A 24,676-nucleotide genomic window follows, 5' to 3' on the forward strand; every position below is an offset into this window, starting at 1 on the left:
TCAACATTTTAACAAGTTAAACCAAGAATGTAGCTCAGTGGCAGGACCTGGGTTCAATCACCAGCACCAAAAAAAATCTCATTTCTACCTTGCCAAGGCATAATAGACTTAACATCCCTAACCCAAAATCCAAAATGCTCTAAAATCCTAAACTTGGAGCACCAATGTGATGGCTGGAGTGGAAAATACACCACGCAACCATGGCTCATGAACATGATGAAAATCACTGCGCCACACCGCCTTCGTGAACGTAAATGAATTTCCTGCTTAGACTGCAGTTCCATGCCTAGAGTATCACATATGTGTATGCACATCTGAAGTACTTGGGGGCCCAACTTGTGTTGTTGAGATGGTGTCTTCCTGTGCAGTTCAGACTGCCCTCCACCCACTGCATAGTGGCCCCACACTGGCAGCAGTGCTCCTGCCTCAGCCTCTTGAGGACTGGGATTAGAAGGTGAGCATCTCTGCATCTGGGTGGTCCCACTATTTTGGATAAGGGGGACTAACTGTATTAAAAACCAGGATTTGTTAGTAATGAAAGAACTAATTTTTAATAAAAAATACTGCGAGCCAGGGCTATATCTCAGGGGCACAGTGCCTGCCTGGCAAGCAAGAGGTTCTGAGTTTAATTCCCAGTACCAAAAAAAAAAAAGCCAAACAAATACTATGATGGTAATGCTATTGTAATTCCATAGAAAGGTATTAAGATGATTTATTTGAAAACTTGACTGCAAATGCTTTAATGATATATCTCTGTTTTGTAAGTACTTTTGAAAGACAGTCTTTAAAATGGAAATTTCATAAGAACTGAAAGAGTGCTTTATTGTTGATAGTACTGTGAATAAATTTTCAAAAGGATATCTTTAAAAAACAACAACAACAACAAAAAAAAAAAACAGTTACTAAGTAAGAGCTAGGGGGCCATGGGAGAGTGATCTCTGTTCACAACTGGCTGTAGAAGGCCCACCTACCTACATCATACCACTTTGGATTAAATTTTTAGCCAGAGCTTAAGAGTTGTGTGTTTTTTCTTTGCAGTTTAACTTTCCTCAACTACCAGCGTGCACAGAGAAGACTAACACACTGAAGTAGAAGGTAAGCATAGAAGGGGAGGGTTTGAAGAGGAAGGTGAGACAAAACAAGCTTTTCCTTACTTGAAAATTTCATCACTGAAGGCAGGAAAGAGGCTGGCTTTAGGCACTTGATAAATGAAAGCAAACTTCTTTATTGTACAGAGTACAGAATATAATGCAGCATGGCAAGTACATTACATGCCTATGCAGCGGGAAGGATTTAAAATCATCCAGCCAGTTAAATCCTTTCTGCCCTGTAGATTTTCAACACTCTGGAATATAAGCAAGTAAACCACCCACTAAACTCTGAAAGAAACGAAAACCATCTGGGAGGTACATGAATCTAATAAGGATTCAATGGTGATGCCGCCATCCTATGTCCCTTGAGCATGGACCCTGTAGTTACAGTGGGAGAAAGGGCTGCTCAAAATACAAAAGATTATTTTTTTACTTGCTAAACCAGCATGAATTCATCAAAAAACAAAGAAAAAAAAAAAAGAAAAAAAACCACCTTACATCAGTGTAAGTAAAGAAAGTAAGAAAAAAATCTATATAGTATTTACAACAAATAAATCTCTAGCCAGCTGGGGGTAAGATATGCATTTATATATAGACTATCTATAGATTAGAAATTTATACATATAGTTTAAAAAGAGGAATTTAATTAAAATACAATGCTAATTAAGACCCAGGCAACAGGTTTGACACTTTCACAGCCTAATTAGCTTCCAGTAGAGGAAAATCTCGTGTTTTCATAGGTGTAAGACACACCCTTAATCCTTGTGAACTCTTTCACTCATGTGCTGCTGGTCATGTGGGGCCCTGGTACAGAATAGTGCTTCATGGCATGTGTTCCACATGGATGGAGTCAGAGATGTCTCCTTTCACATATGAGGACAGCTTGGTCTTTATGCTCTGAGCATGCGTGGGGCACACAGAGCCTTCACCCACAGGAGTAGGAAGCAAGTAGGACAGGAAGTACCCCTGCTTTCTAGTGACTTTTGCTCTACTTTGAGCTTCATTTGCACATTAATTTTAGCTTCATTGTTTTGGAGTTCATCAACATAACACAGCAATGAGAAGAAACTTTTAGGGAGAAAAGAAACCAGAACACTAGCACTATAGTACCTGTCAATGTCACATGTAAGTCTCAAACCTTACTAATTATTATGCAGGGTTTAAAGTCCAAGATTTAAAGGAAAAGTAAATAAAAGTAACTGATGAATGACAGTTGCCCTCAGTCACACACAAGGAAGAAGTCCTGGGATTCCCACCAGGCATCCAGGTTCCGAGTGGACACAACATGCATGCACATCTGCCTCCCCAGGGGCATGTTAGTGAACATGATACACCAAACACATAGAATCTAAGCTTGTGTTCAGGCTGCCCTGCACACTTCAAAAATATACAAGTTGGATGCAAATGTTTTGTTGGACTGTCTGGTGCAGAGGGCACAAGAAAGACAACAAAGCAGGTTTACACATGGCCAAGGGGGAGCCCTAGTAATATCCCTAGAAGTTGGCATGACCTTGCTTAAGGCACACAGTGGACAATTACTGAAAGGTTTTTTTTTTTTGGCTTTGAATACTGAAACTACAAAAATCAGTTTATAAACTTTTTCCAATACAATCACAGAGACAAAACAATCCCCCCACCAAGTCAAAGCAAAAAAAAATACTGTCAAAAGTATTAATTGCCTTTCTATAATGAAAGCCAACCACTTTCAGCCATGTGACTAGGAAGAGAGAGGAGCTTGCTCTATTTTGTGGCCACATGACTGGAAGATTCACAAGAGAAGCAGTGGTTTATAAATTGAGAACCCTGGAGTGGGTAACAGCTGTCTCAGTTCTCCCTTTCCTGGGCCAAGGGGGAGCATGAAAGCAAGCTAGAAGCATTATGTAAATCAAGATGTATTTTTTAACACTTAATTATCTGTCATGGACCTCCCAACAAAGCTTACCTCCTCTGCTATGGGCTTGTGATTTCATTTATTTATTTATTTATTTATTTATTTATTTATTTATTTATTGCAGAACTGGGGGTTGAACTCAGGCCCTTGTGCTTGCCAGGGAAGCACTTATTCCACTGAGCCATCTCCCTGGCCGTGATTTCTTTTTTTAATAAATGGTGCAAATCAGAGCCTTCTGTGTAGAGATATTTAGTTGTCCATGATCAATGCAGATCAAGATCAATGCAGACCATGGACACACTTGGCCTGTTTTGTGGCTACAAACCTGAACAAAGTATTGCTTCACATACATTTTCTATGGTGGTAAGGGAGCTCCATACCCATCTCTTCCCAGAAACCTTGTCAGAATCACCACCACTCTGGGGGAATTTTCCTCCTTCCTTGTTCCCACTCTTAGCCAAGGCATCTTTGTATAAGGGTGTCAACCAAAGCCCACGGTCTCAGAAAATACACAAAAGGCAAACTTTAGTAGCAGCCACAAACACAAAAAACCCTGCTGTCCTCCTGTGCTGATTGAGCTGCTAGCTCTAGGGTTTGGCAGCTCAGCCATGTGGAAACAGTAAGCAAAGCCTTTAGCAAAGGGGAGGCTGATGCATTGATCCACATACAGGAGATAAGTGGGCCTACCATCAAAGTGAGTCAGAGGCAGGGTGTCCTCCTTGCTGAAGGAGCATTCAAAATCTGCTTCAGGAACAGGTGCTGATTGCCCAGGAGGGTCATGGAGAAAAGGGCATTGGTTTGCAAACAAATATGTAAATGTAACACTCCTCAGCCACCTTCTGCATGATGCCCTTTTCATAGTAACAGTGTAGGAAATGGCTCAGCTTGTTGTATTTCATGTCTGGGCTGTTCTTCTGGATGCCCCCATGTTGAATGGTCTCCTCTGGCTCTATCAGCTTGAACTCCATGCCTCCGCTGGACAATGCAATGAAGTGGGCATTGGCTGGGTTATCAAGGAAGGTGACCAGGAACTGCCGTAGCTAGAGTGGGCCTCGCCTCTGAAAAGGGAGGCCCTTGGTGATACATGGTGGGCTCCTGCTTGATTTTGCCTTCCAGTTGCTCAGGCACAATGCAAGTGCCATGGAAGTATAATGGGATATTTTTCATATGATAAACCTTCATGGCTGCTGGAGAAATATCCCCCTTTCATGTAGGAAGACTGACAGTTATCCTCTTCTGAATCAATGCAGTAATCTTGGGGCTCCTGCTTGAATTTGTTGGTGACTGGAACTCATGTACTAGAGGACTCACCATTCCTGGGACCCCATGCTCATAGAGTGGGTCATGTTATTCTTGTTTGAATTCCTGAGGGGGGGGCACAGCCACAATCAGTTCTGACATTTGCCAGTGGTAACTGGAGTGGTTATCCTATGGCACCACTGACTGAAGAGGGAGAGGGTGGCAGGGCTCAGACAACTATCTCTCATCAGAAGGACATTGGTTGTTAGGCATCATCTTTGGCATCTGCAGGTGCTGATGTGATGGTCAATGCACTGTGAAGATTTGCTGTTGTGATCCAGGGTCTGTGTAAGAGGTAGGGAAAGGACCCACAGCCTGGACTGATACTGGGCCAACTCCAAGAGTATGCACTGAGGCTGAGGAAAGCTAAGTTGCCTGGGGGTGGGGAGATGACAAGAAATTCTGATGGGTGAATGACAGAGCTGTGGTAAGAGGGGTTAATGGCTTGAACTTAGGAGGCTCCCCATCACAGGTACAGTAGTTGTAGAAGTAATTTTATCTATAATAAGCACAGAGAGGCTGCTCGTGGCTGTAGGATGCAGCTCAGAGGAGGTTCTGTGCAGCTCCTGCTTGATGTTGGAGGGAGGTGGGCATGAAGTATCAAGTTAGCAGACTGAGAATCTGGGAGGAACTGTTCAGCATCAGAAATTCATGCTTCAGCTCACCAAGCCTTTTGAAGTTGACTAAAATCCTGAAACAAATCTTCAGAATCATGAAATGGATCAGTATTCAAATACTTCCTTTTCCCATCAATCACAGACCACCCTCCACATTCACCATAAAAGGGACTTGCTGACCATAAAACACATCTATGGTGCTTCCAGTGTCTCTAGTATCACTTTGAAAAGTTTTGGCATTGAGTAATTTCTGGGAGAAAGAGATCCTCCTAAAGTGGCTGTCCTCCCTTCTGGCAGTGGCTCCTGAGGCACAGGCAGGCTCATGCACATGTGTGCACATGTGCATGGGGTCTGGAGGTCTGGATGAATGGCAGTGCAGAACCACCCTGGAGAGAACAAACTGCTCCTCACACCAGCTCACATCTTTTTTATCCATTCCTCAGTTGATGGGCATTTGAGTTGTTTCCAAGATTTAGCTATGAAAAATTGCCCTGCTATAAACATGGGTGCACATATACTACTGTGGTATGAGTTTTCAGTTCTTCTGGAAAAGTACCCAGGAGAGGAATACCTGGGTTGAACGGGACCTCAAGCCTAGCTTTTTGAAGAATTTCCACACTGATCTCCATGGTGGTTGTACCAGTGCACATTTCCAACAGTGGAGTCTCAGATGGAATCTCAGTGCTGTTTTAATATACATTTCTTGAACAAACAATGATATTGAACATTTTTCATATATATGTATATAAAAAATTACATATAATATATCACCCAGTCTCAATCAGCATATTTATACATATTTAAATATATATATATATATATTTATATTTATATTTATATTTACATATAAATACATCACCCAGTCTCAATCAGCATCTCAGCATGCTCTGCAGATGAGGGCTGGCATGGCGTGCTGGGGATTGAACCCTGGCCACTGTGCTCTGCCTAAGCAGGTGCTTTAGTCCCCTGAGCTATCTGGCCCTCATTTTTTTCATATATTAATTTGCCATTTGTATTTCTTCAGCTGAGCAATGTATATTCATCTCAGATGCCCATGTTTTGATTGGGTCTTTGAATTTTGGGGGCCTGATTTGTTTCACTTCTTTATATGTTCTCAATAGTAATCATTTGTTTGAGGAACAGCTGGGAAACATTTTTTTTTCTCATACTGTGGTTTGTTTCTCACTCTTTTGGTGTTTTTTTGTAGGGATCTGTTGGTCTCAGTCTGATCAGTTCTATCCAGGGAGACACAGTGCCAGGAATGAGAAAGATAGAAATGAAGACAAAAGCTGGGCTAGGTGGCCACCAGTCTGCCTAATGGGCAAGACTCATGTGCATGAGCACAATGAAACCTACATTTATTTATACTTTTGAAACATTAGTAACACAAGACCCAAGGATGCCTAATGACTAGTAACTGATATTAACCAGTTAGGATGCTTATCTCAGGACTGAGGTAGCTTGTTTGCTTTAGGCAGTGAAGTCTGGTCCAGTCTACACTGACTGATTTTCCACCTTCCATGGCTCCCTACAATTTTTTTGCTGTTCAGAAGCTTTTTAATAAGAGAAGATCCCAGTTGTTGATACTTTATGATAATTCCTGTGTGATCAGGGCTTGATTTTGTTCATAAAGTCTTTGCCTGTACCACTGTTTTCAAGAGTTTTGCTTATTATAAACTCTTGCAGATTTAATGTTTCTGTTTTAATATTTAGAACTTTGATTCATTTCAAATTTAGGTTAGTTTATGGTGAAAGACATGGGTCCTATTTTAATCTTCAGCATGTGTAAAGCCAGTTTATTAAAGAACATATTTTTCTTCCAATGAATGTTTTTGGCACCTTTGTCAAACATTAGATTGCTGTGTGTGCCTGGAGTTGTTTCTGCATCTTTAAATCTTGTTCATTGATCTTTGGATCTGTTTTTAGTATTTTAAAATTTTTGCTACTACTACTATGCTGTTTTAATCATCATAGCTTCATCATATACTTTCAAGTGAACAATTTTGATGTCCCTGCCTTGGCTTTGTTGTCCAGAATTGCCTTGGCTATTATAGGTCTTTTCTGGCTCCAAATGAATTTTAGTACTGTTTTCTCTAGTTCTGTGAGATATACTGTTGGAATTTTACACTTGATCTTAGCTAAAAGACCAAGAAGTGATGTTGTTGGAATTTTGATTGCAATTACATTAAATCTGAATAACAGTTTTGGAAGTATGGCCATTTTCACTATATTGTATATTTGTTCTTCCTAGCAAAGAGCAATGGATACCTTTCCATTTTCTAATATCTTCTTTAATCTCCTTTTTCAGAGTACTGTAGTTTTCACTGTAGAGGTCTTTTACATCCTTCATTATATTGATTTTTCATATTTCATTTTTTAGATGCTATTGTGAAAAGTTTTGTTTCTCTAATTTCTCATTGAGTTTTTCATTCATGTATAAAAAGATTATTGAGGTTTGAGTGTTTACTTTGTATTCAGCTATACTACTGAATTTGCTTATAAAATCTAGCAACCTTTCAGTGGAGTTTTGGGAGTCTTTTATGTAAAGTACCATGTCATCCACTAATAATAAGTTAACTTTCCCTTTCCTATCCTATTGTTATTCCTTTTTATTTCTTTCTCTTATCTAATCATAGAGCCAAGATATACAACTAAAGATATTGATTTTATGAAAAGAATCAAGTTTTAAAATACTGATGAAATGTAAGATGTTAGTTTGTTGGCACCTTTTAAGTTTATTATTTTGTGATTCATTTTTTCTCTTTATATAAACACTACAATTTCTTCCTGATTTTATACAGATAATTATATATTGCTTCTAAAAGAAGACTTTCAAGAGAATATGTTTCAAGCCTCATTAACCTTCAAAATTAGTCCTTTGGTATAAGTGTTGTTTTCTGCTACTGGTGAGGATGAGCACATAATTTACTTTTGAGAATAAAAGTTTTGTATAGACAATCTCAGACTTTAACTCAGAAGGCCCTTTAACAAGTAAGAAGTAGGTTATTCTGCTCATATACACATTCTTTGAATACATTTCTGATGGATTTCATAGATAAAGAAATATTTGCTTCTTTTGGAACATTAGTGTGATTCCTTATTATTTAGCTATGAAAGATATTTCTCATTATATTTATCTTCTTTCCTTGACTCAGAAAACTTAGGTAAGTTTTGTGCTTAATATATATATTTGTGATATATATATATATATATATATATATATATATTTAGTGTAGAATTTCTGGCTAATTACTCCAATTTTTTCCTATTACTGTGCAAAATAACAATTTTACTCTGCTTTTTAGAATATGTATTAAATGGATATAAAGTTTTCTGAAAAAATTTCTACTGCATATTGCTCAATGTACATTTTGAAGGTAAAAGTATATAAAAGCAATATTAATAAAAAAAGCCTTTGGAATCTTTGTTGTAAACAGTAGTTATCATCTATTAAACAGTAAAGCTGAGCCAGCTTTTTCAAGTAATCATATTTAATTGTTCTGCATACTCTTTGTTGCAATAATTTCTAGATTTCACTTCTGATTAGGCTAATCATTGCTTGATAAGTTACAAACTTAGTAAGTTCCATTTAAAATAACATCATTGTCTTCTACTGTTATTCATTCATCAAATATAATTGATCTTATTTTTTTTTTACAGTTCCAAGGATTGAACTCTGGACCTTGAGATTGCCAGGTAAGCACTCATTCCGCTGAACTATCTTCCTGGCCCTCATTCCTCAAACATAGGATACATTTAATATTATGACCAGTTTCTCAGCTTCATGATTCATATTCTCTCTTTACGTTTGCATTTTTCATACATATAAATGCATACTAGATATTTATACACACATCATTTTTACATGTCCAGTCTCACATATGTGAATACTATTTTACTTATAAGTACTCTATGTGTATGTGCATGTGCAATTATGGCCTCTTTGTGTATTATAGAAGGTGCTATATATCTACAGAAGCACATTGTGTGGTCCTAAAATTGATAATGCTGTGACAATTTTATTCAATTAGCAGTGTGGCATCTTGATTTTGACAAAGTCAATGTAACTTTCTACTGCTGAACAAATAGACTGTGTAATGTCTAGACATTGTGGAAGCCTCCAGTTTACTCAGTAAAACTGTGCAGCTGTGAAGACTGTTGGGTGTCTTGGCTGCATGCCAGCCTAGAGGAAGCTGTGGCCAATTTCTTAAACTTTTCTCTTCAGGTAGCCCTCTGTTTGCCAGTTTGATTTCCTAGTAGCAATAGACATTTTCTGTAAAGAAGCCCATCAGCCTGTTGACTATGTCCCCTCCATTTCCCAAAAGCTGACCATGAATTCACATGATATAACATCAGTGGAGGAGCAATAGTATAAAGGAAATTTCAAACATTTCATTTATATTTCCAATTTTCCCCTCATAGAATATTGTAACTTATAATGATTGTGTGAGGGTGTGTGTGTGTGTGTGTGTGTGTGTGTGTGTGTGTGTGTTTGTGTACTGGCATACAGTTGACAGAATATACCTACACCCTTTTGCAGTGGATTACTAACTGGTGGTCAACTTATTTCACCCAGCTGAATTAAAATGTGGTGTGTGGTGTGGCAGGCCCACCTGAGGGTTGTTGCCAGCAGCATAGTGGTGGAACAGGAGAAACTGCTAGAACGCTATTAGAGATGCTATCTGGAGAAACTGTTGCAGCTGTTGGAAGCTTCTAGTTTTCTTGGACTGTTCTACTGGAGGACCTTTTCATGCTGGCTTTCCCAGTGAACTTTGGATGAGCTTCCTGGCACCCCAGAGGGGAAGATGTTAGACTGTTCAGCCTCATGGAGAAACTTGTCACATTGGCTTTCCTGATGGGAACTTGGCTTTCTTCACCACTGGAGCTCAAGACCTCACTGTTGCTGAGGATAGCTGGCATACTTTTTAGGGGACCTCTGCTGATTACCTTGAGCATTGCTTCCCAGCTACAGTTCAGATTCCTCAGCCTGTTAGCACAGATCCTTCGTCCCACTGGCATAGACTTCCTAGTTTCCACTGACCTTTGGGCCTTTCCTGCATAGATCTATGAAGGAGGCCTGCATGAGACTGTTGTGGGCTCTAAGCCTCCAGCTGAACTTGTGAGAGGCATTGTTATGAGCTCTAGAGCTTCAGCTGGATTCTTTAGTGTTTAGTGTGTGAATAAGTTTTCTGCACCTGTATATAATTATTTGGGTGATTCATTATAAAATATTATAATACATGTCCTGTAGTATTTTGTTCACCTTGCAAAAAACTCCAAATCTCAACAAAATTGGTACCAGGAGAGTGGAGTTATTAGTGTGATATTACCAGGCCATGTGACTTAAGAATCTATGTAATTTATTTGGAAAATTTTGAGAGACTGGCTAAGGAGACTAACTTTGTATGCTCTGAACTATATTTGAGACTCTGATTGGAAAATCAGAGTACTGATAGAAATGGTGCCTGTTATGATGAAGCTCAGGAAACTTCAATTGAGAACTGCATTGGCTGCTGGACCCAGGTAGTATATTGTGCTTTGGCAGAAATTTGATCTGCAGTTTGCTTGTGTTTCAAGATATTGCCTGAGTGGACTAAGAAAAATTTCAAAGCAGTCTACTATTCAGAAGGTGGCATAGTTACTATTGAGAAGTTTTGGCCAGATCTATGTTTGAAATTTAGAACAAAGGGCCAATAAGGTGACAGAAAAAATTTGGCTAGATGAGTGACTAACAGACCTTTAATTTCAAGGAGAAATAAAGGATGACATTATTGCTAAGAACAGGAAAATGTAAGAATGAAATGAATGTTTTCACCTGAAGATAAATGTATTTAAATTACAGGAAATCCCTGCATTTTAGAATTGCCATGCTTTTTAAACTGTTAATGGGACATAGGGACTATGATTATAATAATTCTTTAATATTTTTAATGTTGTTTTTTATTTTTTACTTTTATTTATTTGTTTTTTATCAATTTTATTGAGAAACAAATGGCAATGAGACAGTTTCAAAACTGATTAGTAGGGGCTGGGGAGATGGCTCAGTGGAATAAGCACTTCCCTGGCAAGCGCAAGGACCCGAGTTCGATCCCCGGTTCCACAAAAACAAAAAACAAAAAACGATTAGTAGGACAGTTTCAATAATTAATACATTGCATATTGTTGTCTTTGTAGTGGTTATACATAGTACAAGATGCAGACACAATATCCTGTCCAAATACTATTAGTACAAATCTTTCTTCTCATTGAATTAAGAGAAAGTAGCTGTATGTCTATCCTAACTATTTTATATATACAGATATGCAATGGTCCTTCATTTGTATCCTCTTTTTTGTTTAGTTTTGTCTGAAATAGGTATTTCATTGCCATTTAAATATTAATGTTGCTTTTATATATGTTTGTAATCAGGTTAATTATCACAGTATTGTGTTTTCACAAATTTTGATCACCTTTTAAATTTTTGTTTTTGGTGCAGGAATGAGTACAAAAAATTGTGTATATGTAATTGTAATATTAATGTAAATCTAAATAGAACAAAAAGTGTTAACTTTTGACAAATCTGCCACAAAAGACTAGTTTAAGAAATGTGTATAGTTATCAAGTAAACTAGGGGTGGATTTCAGTGGATTTCAAACTGGTGGTCAACTTATTACTCCCAGTTGAATTAAACTAGTGCTGTTCAAGTGTGGCAGGCCCACCTGAGGCTTGTTGCCAGCAGCATAAAGGCAGAACAGGAGAAGCTGCAAAAAACGCTGTTAGGGATGCTGTTTGGAGAAGCTGTTAGAGGTGTTGGAAGCTGTTAGTCGTCTTGGGATGTTCTGCGGGAGGACCTTGCCATGCTGGCTTTCCTGATGAACTTTGGAGAAACATGGGTCCTCATCTTGAACATCATTTCCTAGCTCTGGAGGGGAAGATGTTGCACTGCTTAGCCTCATGAAGAAGCTTGTAACATTGGATTCAGTTTTCTTCACCATTGTAGGAGTGCAGAACATCACTGTTGCTGAGGATGGCTGGCATACTTTTCAGGGGACCTCTGCTGCTTACCTTGAGCATTGCTTCCTAGCTTCAGTTCAGATCCCTCAGCCTGTTAGCACAGATCCTTCATCCCACTGGCATAGACTTCCTAGCTTCTGCCACTGTACCTTTCATGCATAGATCCTATGAATTGGGCCTGCATGAGACTGTTGTGTGCTATAGGTCTCCAATTGGACTTGTGGGAGGCATTACTATAGGCTCTAGGCCCTCAGCTGGATTCTTTAGTGTATAGTGTGTGGATAGGTTTCCTGTTTTTATTGTATATAATTATTTGCATGATTCATTATAAAATATTATAAAATGTGTCCTGTACTATATTATTCATCTTGCAAATAACCCCAAACCCAAATATTTTTGTTCTTTCTCATCCACGATTAATGAGAACATTTAAATTTAAATGCTTTCTGAATACAATGTTGTGACTGTCGAGGACACATAAAACAGAAGATTGCCTCTTAAGTAAAAAAAATTGAAAAGTGGGGAGAAAATGGAACAGGAGGAAAATATTCACAAAACACATTCTTTATACTTTTTAGCATAATTTATCAATTAACTATTTTTGAATATTTTAATTATTTATTATGTATTTGGTACAGGGTGTCACTACACAGTTCAGACTTGTAGTGATCTTTCTGTTTTCAGCCTCCCTGGTTCTGGAAGTACAGGACTGCACCACCACAACCAGACTATTTCAGTTAGTTTAAAAATTATATTTACTAGACTTCAATTTTAAGGTAGTGGAATTGTACCAAAATGATTAAACTAAACAATGGTGAGAACAATTAGCTAAAGTAAACCAAAGATCATCAATAAAATACTACTTCATCAAAGAAAATAATTGGAGGACAGTAAAAGAAATTAACTGTTGTTTCAAAATATCAATGTGTCTTGGCTTAGGACAGTGCAAGAGATTCTAAATTCTGCTATGGAGGGGGATAAAAATTGCTTTAAAAACATACCTGAAAAGTAACAATAATACTTTTATTAAGGGATAAATGATTTTGAGCATGGAGGCAGGTATGTCCAAAGATTAGAGCCTTTGCCTGACTTTTTCTTAGACTGTAAGGGAATCACCATTTACAGCATAAAGCTGAAAAGAAAAAGCTAAATAATTCTATAAACACTCAGCACTAATTATCTCCAGTAGCAAACTGCAATTTATTCAAACAGAAGATGAAACATGAAGTAAATAAGAAAGAACTTGAGAGAGGTAGGAGGCAGATATTGCTTGTGGAAATCCTCAGCTGCTGTTGGGTGCGCCCACTCTCAGATGTTTAAGTGAAGTGCTAAACACATCATGCATATGTTTTCTGTGGTGCTGCTGGGAAGTGGAAATGACTCAAAAGATGGGAGAACAACTGAAACAGTTACAGTGAATCTGTCATTTTATACACATTGCATTAGGAGAACTATTTACATTAAGGCACAAGATGTTCCTGTGTTGGAGGGGGGAAGCATTCCAGATGTGATGGCATGAGAGTAGGTGTGACACATTAAGGTAATTTTCAGGTGGGAATTCACTTAAAGACTACAGAGTTCTGTTCAATCTCCTTCTTTTATAGCCTTCTCCATACCCTAGTTGATGTTCTGCAGAAATCTAGTATTTAGGAGCAGCCTCAGAAAGAAGAATTTAAGGTAAAGAAGGAATCCAGGAGGACTCACCTACTGTTCACTGCAAATAAAGTGTTTACACAAAGCTGCCAAATTACCAAGTTATACAAGAGCAGGATTAAGGAATGAAGCCAGCATTTAAGCAAAGTTGCTGCATTCCAAAGAGTGAGTAAGAGGAGCATGGCATGTAGTGAGCAGAGAGTAAATTTATTTTGTATAAAAATATACCATAAGAGCTTAAAAAGACCTGAAAACTATGCCAATCCCTAGGCTGTATGTAAAAAGACACCTATTCTAAAAAAAGGGCAATTATATCCTTATCAACATGATGAAAGTACCCTTTGAAGCCAAATTACTGTAAAGAACAAAAGAAACAATGTCAATATTAAAGACTGAAAACTAAAATTGTTTTTAATGACAGAGGTAGAAAAATTAACAAGTTCACTAGAAAATTAGATAACTTTACCCAATAAGAAATTCATATTTAGTCTAGAAATAACAGTTTGTTTCTCACTAAATCATTTACAAATGAAAGGCATGATTTAAGAGACATCATAGTTACCTTCACATACCTTTCAGGTTTTAAAATTTTCAGTTTTAAAGATGTACAGAATTATTTTGCTTTCATGGGCTTTATCTTCACATATAGAAATCTATGAAGAGAATGGGTTTGCAAATTCTGACTTTTGAATGTGCAACTTCCATACATGATTTGTATTCATTCTTTATTTATTCAGAAACAGTAATGATATATCACAGCAGAAATAAAAGGAGGGGAGAATCAGACTCCAGGTAAGCATTGTCACTTGCTGACTGAGACCTTGGGAAAGGCAAAATCTCTGGAGTTGCTGTTCTTCCCTTTATAAAAGTATGACCATTTGCTTTACTTGATCTCTCTCAGGAAAAGACTTTAGTATGGATCTTAATACTTAGTTTTCTTGCAATGAATTCAGACCATGATATTGGCCCCACTCTGCCTCTTATTCATATTATCAAACTCACTTTTCTAAGGCTGTTTCCTTTAGGACAAAACTGAGCAGCTAATTGAAAGCTCTCTTTTTCTGCTTTCACTTCCTGTTTCAACTTCTATTGCATTTTTTAAACATTTAAATATTTAAAAGGTTAATTTGAGGATATTTTTATTTCCATGCTTTTCAGTATTCCATTGAATTGATCACATGCATATAAGTTCGACTAAGATTTTGTGTTAGGTCTGAACTGAGAGGCAGAGCAATACAGTGAAGTGAATTCTTGACTTATGATTCCATAGACCTGAGTTCTTCTCTTTGATCTCAGATGTTTTCTGTAATTTTGAGTAAGCCATTTCAAATTTCATTTGCTATTAATGATACTAAAATTTGCCTCTGATTTCTAAGTTCATTTCCTATTTTGAACTTTTATTATAGGTTCATAAAAGACTGTTTTTTTGTATATTCACATTCTATCATTTAGAATTTTATAAAGGATGTTGATGGATCCAATTTGCACTCACTCCCAAATATTTTTGGCTGAATTAATCCAAGTAAGACTCAGACTCAATGGAGTCACTCCAGGTTGCTCTTGGATCTCTGGTTAGTGTGGTGCACACAGGTGTTCTCACTGGTGCATGCAGCACAAACTGTGCCTTAGCCTTACTTCCTGAGAACTATGAATGTCTCCACTTCCCCCAAAATGAAAGCCAGAATTGTACACAACATGCACTCTTATGTCACTATGCTCTGGAGGGTAAGTCCCCTCACACTCTCCAGATTTGGATAGGGCAATATGCTGCAGGGTAGATCTGTCTTTATGGTTACTAGTCACTAGGTGTATGCAGACTACCCTGGAATAGTGATAAATTAATGCCCCTTAAGTGAATTTTGAACAGCAAGAAGTGAGAGTGGAAGGTGCTAAAAGAAAAATTTATTGTCATTCCTTCTTTCTGATTGCTTCTCTGCAAATTGGATGGATTTTCTTCTGTGATATTGTTGATAGTCACTTTTTTTAGTCATTTTCTTTGTTAAGGTATTTGAGGGTGAGAGAAAAGATCGTGTGTGTGTGTGTGTGTGTGTGTGTGTGTGTGTGTGTGTATGTATGTGAGTGAAGAGATTAATTACAAAGGTAATGGTTCACATGCTTCTGGAGGTTGAGAAGTTCCAAACTTTACACTTTCAAGTAGGACACCTTGGAACTCAGGAGTATAGTATGAAGTCCTGAAGGCTTGGAAGCTTGGACCTGCATCTCAGTTCTACAATCAGAGTTTATACAATTTCTGTTACCTTCTTATTCTATTCAGATCTTTAATGGGTTGTGGAAGCCTACCTACAGTGGTTTGGAGAGGCTTGTTTGTCTTACTTGATCCATTAATTTTTTTAATTGATCCCCTAATTCAGAAGTTAATTTTTTCCTGAAATACTTTAACAGACACATCCAGAAATAATGTTTTAGCAGGTATTTGGGATTTCTTTGGCCCAGTTCCCACATAACATAAAGCACTACAGTACATTTTACAGTACATTTTCCCCCTTCTCCATGGCCCTTTTCTTGTGTTACTTGCTGTGCTGGTATTACATACCAAATAAATTGTAGCATTACAGCTTTGCCTCAGGCACAGTATTTTACTTTATGCAGACTCAGTGTCTCCCAGTGCCTAGGATCTTCCAATTTGCTTATGGTCTATAAGGAAATATAAGGAAAACAAAATCTGGTTCTGAAGAGAAGATTGAGTGCTATGGCTTAGCTCCAACCTTTATTTTGCATGTGTTTGAACATATCAATAAACCAGAATTTATTTATTTATTTATTTATTTATTTATTTATTTATTTATTTATTTTGGTGGAACTGGGATTGAAATCAGGTCTTTGCGCTTACTGGGGAAGTGCTTATTCTACTGAGCCATCTCCCCAGCCCCCTAAACCCAAAATATTTAAATGGTTTTCAAAGGCTGTAGGGTCACCCTTGAATTATATTCTACATTAGTATTTCCCTAATAGGATACTCTTCATAGTATTAGCTCTTTATCTATTTGTTATTTACTTGGCTTGGGGTTATTTTATAAAGAAAAAAAGAAGAAAAAATTGATGGGGGAAAAGATGTCATATGAAAAAATGTAATGCTGAATTGTGAGGACATATAAAGACTAATCTCATATACTATAATGCCTAATACCTATGGAAGCACAAATTAAAATGTTGTACATATACTAGAACACAAGACATTATAGCTTAAATATTTTTGATTTGTGCTTGAGAATGAGGCTGAGAAAGGCCTGACCTTGTAATCCCAGCAAGGAACATCAATAATAGATCAATTACCAGTAGTGATTCTTGTGGGATCAAGCAAAGCTGTGTTGGCTTATGCTATACCTCTACTTCTCTTCGTGTCCAATCTAACTCCCTTCTCTTCATAACCACACACACTGACAAGAAGACTTCCCCTTCACTACATTGTCCTTAGAAAATTCTGCACATTAACTTACTGCACACTAACTTCTTGATGTACATTTCCATTTATATGTGGAGTAAGGAAACACAAAAGTAGTTTCCTCTTTTGCTTTTGTACCTGATCCCCAAGCAGAGATAATAATAAAATGTTGAAAAATTTAAAACAACCAGATGATAAAACAGAATCACCCTGAATCTCTGCTGGTCTATCTGAGTATTAGTGGTGAAAGAATCAATAGGAATATACTTAAGTATTTTGGCAACAGTTCTGAACATCCTGCCTAAATATCATTCTTACCTAAGTAAAGTGAGACAGTTACATCTAGTTCCTAATGTGTAGCCAGGAATTTAGGACAGGAATGTGGTATCTAATTAAATTTAGATTTCTTCCAGAAAAAAAGGCAAGTACAGATATAAACCCTTCCACAGTGGTAGAACTCCTCATCATATGGCAGCTTCCTCACTGATCTGTTCCACTTGCAATGGAAAATATATGTGTAGTTTTGCCCCAAAGAAGACATGTTACCAGCTGCTTCAGCAAAGTATAGACAAGAAAGTGCTTTATGCAATGGAGCTGAAAAGAAAAAAGTATTTTGTCTAAGCATCAAAATTTGTTTTTGCTAAGAGACTCGTTTTCAAGTGATTGGAGGTAATTCATTGGACTCGTTTTCAAGTGATTGGAGGCTAATTGGAATGTTATCAGACAAAATAGAATGGGATAGAGAAGAGAGAAAACTATAGAAGTATTTTCCTTTTCTTTTGTGATTAATTTATCAAATATACAGATATTCCAAGAGAAAGTGTTTGCATTTGCAGTGTTAGACTATTTAGTTCTTCCTTTCTGAACCACATAGGAGAATCAACAAAATGAGGACGTGACCTGTATTAGGAAGAAAATATTCTAGTGAATCTGAATGAATATTCCTCTTTAGAGAAGGTTTGCTGCAAGAAATTACAGAGAAAAATTCAAAACTCCTTAATTAACTTTCTTTGAAATATTTGGGAACCCTGCACTGATAAGCTTTTAGTTGAAATAGGAAAAAATATGCTAAGTTGCTAAATTCAGTTGTTAAATATGAAATAGTTATAGGTGTAAGTATTTTTAGAAAAATTATTTAAATTATTTACTTATTTGGTACAGGGTCTTGCTATGCAGCTCAAACTCATAGTGATTCTCCTGTCTCAGCCTCAGTAGGGATGGGATTACAGGTAAGTGCCACTACATTTTGTTTTAGTGGCCAGCACATCATGTCTGGGGTTCCAGGGCTGGTACAGCATGTGGTACCATGTATCAAACCCAGGTCTTTGTGTTTTTGAGGCAGGCACTTAGATTGTGAAGCTATTTCCCTAGCCCAGGAATTAGTATTCTCATAACTGAGTAGGACAGTGTGAAATTCTTAGAAGGTAAACATTGATATTTTTAGAGTTGAATTGTCTACCTAAAATACAAAAGGGTGGAAAAAGAAAGAAAGAAGAAAAGCAAGAAACCAAAGAATAATTCGGTCATAAAATTAACAAAAATAAATTTCTCCTTTCATTTCTTCCTTAAGTATAAGAGTTTCAGGAAAAAGATTAGTGAAAAAAGAAAAAAAATCACAAATATGTATAAAAATCCAGGTGGGAAAATTAAAATATTTGATAGAGTCAGAAGGAGCTACCAAATCCAGAAGCTGAACCCAGCCAGTCTACTTCAGTAGGGTGCAGCTGGAAAGAGCTGTCAAGCCTAGTAGCTAGGCCAAAGTGATCTACTTCAGTGGGGTACAGAGAGGAGGAGCTGAGCCCAGCAGCCAGACCTGACCAAGGTCCAGCAGGTCAAAGTTGAGCTTGGTAGAACTAGATCCAGTGAGCTGAGGCATACTGCTGGACTCAGTGGGGTCCAGGCTGAGGCCAAGACCTATGACATGGATCTGTATGACATGGAGATAGCAGGAGGTAACATGAGTGAACTAGCATGCCTGGAAGATTCCAGGTACATGAAGGGGCGCTTCCCAGACAGAACTTAATGGAACTAATTTAAATACAAATTTCCAATTTACCATCTGCTTATTTATAAAGCTATGATGTTTGCTCCTATGGTCTAAAGTACAAACCTATTAGTTACAAAAGTAGGTCAATTTTTAAATTTCAGTAGCTATTATTAGTATTACTAATTATAGTACTGTAAATAGAATACAATGCCTCCTTTATCCACATGTTTTTCCTTGAGTAATAGTATCAGGAGGTGCTTGTTTATAAACTTACCAAAGGATGGAGGACAGTGCCAAAATGAAACAAGTATTTCATTCTCAGTCAATAGAGAAGGCAAGATCTTGGCATACACACAAAACTAGAACCTCTGACACATGATAGATATCTAAAGAACAAACCTTTTACAGAGAGGTTCTGATTGCAGTGATACAGCTATCTACTATCAAACTTTCACAAAAATGTTTCACAGAAATCAAAATAAGGAGTTTGCCTTGAAATAGAAAATGAAAAAAAGAAGGAGTATAGTGCAATCTCAGTCCCCAAGCCAACTCTGAATAAATCCAGGAAACATCAACATAGAAGAAATGGCAAATAACACCCCTGAAAAGTCTGAACAAATAGCAACTGAAATAAAGAAGCAACTCCAGAAAGGTATGGACAAAACAGATAAGACATAATTTCTCAGGTAAAAAAGAAATAATTATAATGAAAGAATTAATGAATGTTTCTAAAGAGGACACTGATAAAAAAAATAGAGAATAGAAAAATATGTAAACCTTGAATGAGCGATATAGGAAACAAATAGGATACATGAAGCAGATTTAAAGAGCTACACTGGAAATTAAATCTCCATTAAAAGTTGGCAAAACTGTTTGAAAGAAAGTGAAGCTAGACTTTCAGACCTTGAAGATACCATTGTAGGTAGTGACTAGGAAAGGAAACATCTCTTCAAAACAACAAAGATCCAGGAAAAAATAATGCAAATGATGCAAAATGATACAAATATAAACATAGCACTAATAGGTATCAGTTAGAAAAAAGGAGTCAACACAAATGACAAAAAGAATATGGACAAAACTATTAGCAGAAAACTTCCCCAATGTGGGTAAACAATATGACGTATAATAATCAAGTTCCAAAAAATTCAGGACAAGATCAACTTATTAACTGTCGCTAGAGAAAAGAAACAGAAAAAAATTTAAAGGAAAACCCATAAGAATAATAACAGATATGTCATCACAAAGCATCAAGTCAAGAAGAGCATAGAGTTAGGTATTTCAAGTCCTATAAGAAAATAAATTCCAGAGACCCAGTCCTAGCCCAGGCCCCATGAGTGTGTGGGAGAGCTTCTGGCTACCCTGCAAAGCGGGACCTACTAATGGTCCCAGCCCAGGTGCAGTGTGGGTGAGACCCTCTTCCAACCCCTTGAGCTGCCCCCCACCACTCCGCAGCACCTCCCCCACCCTGCCCGCTGAGTAGGAACTTCTACCGAGTTGTGGGAACACCCAGAGGCAGTCCTAGCCCACGCCCGGTGAGTGTGTAGGAGAGCTTCAGGCTAATATGCACTTGTGGGACTTACTATGGGTTCCAGCACAGGTGCAGCATGGGGGAAATCCGCTTCCACCTACTTGAGACACCCCCAATCAATTCATAGTACCCCCACACACCCCACACACAGGGTAGGATTTCAGCCACGTTCCAGGAAGCCCCAGATACAGACCTAGCCCAGGTGTGGTGAGTGTGTGGGAGTGCTGCCTCTCTAGTCTACTCCAACTTGTCCCCCCCAGGCTCAGCTCAAGCCTGGCATACAGGCCTGGGGTGAAACACTGCAGCTGCAATCCCTGCAGAGAGTGAAGAGGATAGAACCAACCAGCTAGTCCAGGAGGAGTACAACAGGTTGCCAGAGGGGCACAACAGGTTCACCCCCAAGGGTAGCAGCAGGAAAAAGCTGAGCACAGCAGCCAGACCAAAGTCAGGCACAGCTGGATAAATCCAAACTTTGTAGATCTGCACCTGAACTTCAGTACATGCTAAGGTTATAACTGCAAAAAAGATCTACAACAAAGGTCAGAAGAGAGTGCTACACAAAATGATGAGAAGGAACAAAATGCTACAGCAGAACCCAAGCCAACCCGTAGCAAGTGCAGAGGACACTAACACAGAACAAATTAGGAATCACACAGCTAAAAGCAATGAATCAACAGCTTCTGAAATAAAGAAACAGCTGTAGAAAGGTATAGAAAAACGCAGATTGGAAATAAAAAAAGAAATCCCTGAATTAATAACATCTTCAGTAAAGAATCAAAAGAAGAAACATATGGAGGAAACCCATTGCCCACCCAGAACAAGTGCAGAGGACACTAGCTCCGCTCAAATGCATGAAATAATAGAGTCGATATTAAATAAACAACAGCAGAAAGTTATAGAGGAAATCGGAGCACAATTCTATTGGGAAATAAAAAAAGAATTGTCAGAACTCATAGCATCTAAAGTAAAGAAGCAACTACAAAAACATATGGAAGAAATCCAATCTGAAAAACACACTGCAGTAAAAGAATTTATAACTGCTTCTAAAGAAGACATTGATAAAAAAATAGAGGAGATTAGAAAAATGATGGAGTCCTTGAATTAGCAACACAGAAAAGAAAAGATCGCATAAAGCAGAGTAAAAGAGATATAGAGGAAATTAAAATCTCAGTCGCAAGCTTACAAAAACGTTTAAGTGAAAGTGAAGACAGAGTTTCAGATCTTGAAGATGCTAGTGCAGCTAGTGAAAGGGTAAGAAAGGATCTCTTAAAAACAACAAGGATGCAGGAAATAATAATCCATCACTTGCAAGATGATGCAAAGATGAACAATGAGAGACTATAGGCATCAATGGAAAGAAGGTGTCAATACAAATAACATTAAAAATATATGGGCAAAAGTAATAGCAGAAAACTTCCCAAATATGAGGAAACAATCTGACATTCAGGTAAGTGAAGCATTCAGAAGGCCAAGTAATGTTAATCCAATGAAAAACACACCAAGACATATAATAGTCAAGATCCCAGAAATTCAGCACAAGAATAATTTACTGAAAGCCGCTAGAGAAAAGAAGCAGATCACATTCAAAGGAAAACCCATCAGAATTACGGCCATCTTCTCTTCACAAACCACGAAGGCAAGAAGAGCATGGAGCAGAGTACTTCAACTCCTCTATGAAAACAAATTCCAGCCCAGACTACTATACTTTGCAAAACTCTCTTTCAAGTTTGATGGAGAAGTGAAATACTTTCATGACAAAGAACAACTAAAGAATTTCGTGATGATAGAGCCAACCCTACACAGGTAACTGAGAGATGTTGTAGACAGGGAACAAAATGATCAGAACTCTATGAATAAGATCAGAAGCAACCAACTAAATATGGCAAGCAACACAGGAGAAAAAGGAGGAAACAACAACAGGTAAATAACATGTCAATCATAAGTCAATATATCTCAATCCTAACCAACAATGTAAATGGACTCAACTCACTAATTAAGAGAAATGGACTGGCACAGTGGATTAGGAAACAAAATCCAACAATATGCTGTATACAAGAAATACATTTAACTCATAAAGACATTCTTAGACTGAAAGTCAAAGGATGGAACACAATACTACATGTCCCAGCACCTCAGACAAAAGCAGGGGTAGCAATCCTATTCTCAGACAGTCTCAACTTCAAACCAAGAATGATCAGGTGAAATAAAGAAGGAGACTATATCCTGCTTGGGGGAAAAATTCAAGAGGAAGAGGTATTACTCATAAATATCTATGCACCCAACATGGGAGTCCCCAACTATATAAAGCAAATTTTAATGGACATGAAAAATCTAATATCCAATACCACAATTTTAATAGGAGACCTTAAAAAACCCTTATCTCCAAAAGATAGGTCAACCAGATAAAAACTTTGCAAAGAAATAACATAACTGAATTAGAGCTTGAAACAAATGCACTTGGTTGATATACAGAGTGTACCATCCAAACATAGCTGAATACACATTTTTCTCAGCTGCACATAGGTCATTCTCTAAAATAGACCACATACTGATACATAGGTCATGCTTAAGTATATGTAAGTATATGTAAGAAAACATAAATTATCCCATGCACATTATCTGACCACAGTGCAATGAAACTGGAAATAAATGACAAAAGAAACCAGTAAAAAACCTTAAATACATGGAAATTAAATGACACCCTACTCAGCAACCAATGGGTCACAGATGAAATTAAACAAGAAATTCAACAATATCTACAATTCAATGAAAATTCAAGCACAACTTATCATAAATTATGGGATACGATGAAAGCAGTTCTCAGAGGGAAATTCATAGCTGTGAACTCACACATTAGGAAAACAGAACGGGAACAAATAAACACCCTAATGCTGCACCTTCAACAACTAGAAAAGGAAGAGCAAACCAAACCCAGAACCCAAAGACAAGAAGAAATCATAAAGATTAGAGCAGAAATTAATTCAATTGAAATGAAGAAACAATTGAAAGAATTAAAAAAAAAAAGCTGGTTCTTTGAAAGATTAAATAAAATCAATATGCCTCTGACTAACCTCATCAAACAGAGGAAAGAAAAAATTCAGATACAAGAATTAAGGAATGAAAGGGGTGTAATTACCACAGACCAAGTGGAAATTCAAAATATTATCAATAGCTACTTTGAGAATCTTTACTTTCACAGAATAGAAGACACAAAAGATAAGGACAGATTCCTAGAAAGTTACAAAGTACCACAACTGAATTGAAAAGATATAAGCACTATCAATTGCCCAATAACAGCCAGTGAAATAAGAGATATAATTAAAAACCTACCGGCAAAGAAAAGTCCAGGTCTGGATGGATTCACAGCTGAATTCTACAAGACATTTACAGAAGATGTAGTCTCTATACTCCTCAAACTCTTTTATGAAATTGAAAAGGAAAAAATCCTCTGAAAAACATTCCTGGAGTCAAGTATTATGGTGATACAAAAACCAGTGAAATGTGCAACTAAGAAAGAGAACTACAGGCCTATCTCCCTCATGAACATAGGTGCCAAAATGCTCACTAAAATCTTAGCAAATAGAATACAGCAAATCATCAAGAAGATCATACACCATGAGCAGGTATGATTCAACCCAGGGATGCAAGGATGGCTCAATATTCGAAAATCTATAAATGTAATACTCTATAACAGTAGAGCGAAAATTAAAAACCGCATGATCATCTCCATTGATGCAGAAAAGGCTTTTGACAAAGTCCAACACTCATTCATGTTCAAAGTACTACAGAAAATTGGAATAGATGGCCTCTACTTCAAGCTCAGGCCTGGCATACATGCCTGAGGTGTAATCCTGCAGCTGCAATCCCTGCAGAGAGTGTAAAGGATAGATACAACCAGCTAGTCCAGGAGCAGAACATCTCACCACAGGGGCACAACAGGTTCAATGTGGTAAAAGCCATTTAAGGAAAAGAATGGCTAACATATTCCTAAATGGGGAAAACCTGAAATCTTCTACTATTAGACCTGGTAGAAGAAAAGGATGTCCTCTATCACCACTCCTCTTCTATATAGTTCTGGAATTGTTAGCTACAGCCATTAGAGAAGAGAAAAAAATAAAAGGAATAAGAACAGGTAAAGAAGTGGTTAAATTGGACCCAGTCCTAGCCCAGGTCCAGTGAGTGTGCGGAGAGCTTCCTGCTACCCTGCACTGGCG

At 37.6% G+C, this 24,676-nt stretch overlaps 1 pseudogene; it reads right to left on the reverse strand.

Annotated features, from left to right (window-relative positions):
* Positions 1-3,463: 3,463 nt before the first annotated feature.
* LOC101586836 overlaps positions 3,464-24,676 on the reverse strand; it is a 38,956-nt pseudogene continuing 17,743 nt past the window's right edge.

Source organism: Octodon degus, unplaced genomic scaffold, assembly GCF_000260255.1.
Source record: "Octodon degus isolate 3935 unplaced genomic scaffold, OctDeg1.0 scaffold00124, whole genome shotgun sequence".
In the NCBI taxonomy this organism is placed as follows: domain Eukaryota; kingdom Metazoa; phylum Chordata; class Mammalia; order Rodentia; family Octodontidae; genus Octodon; species Octodon degus.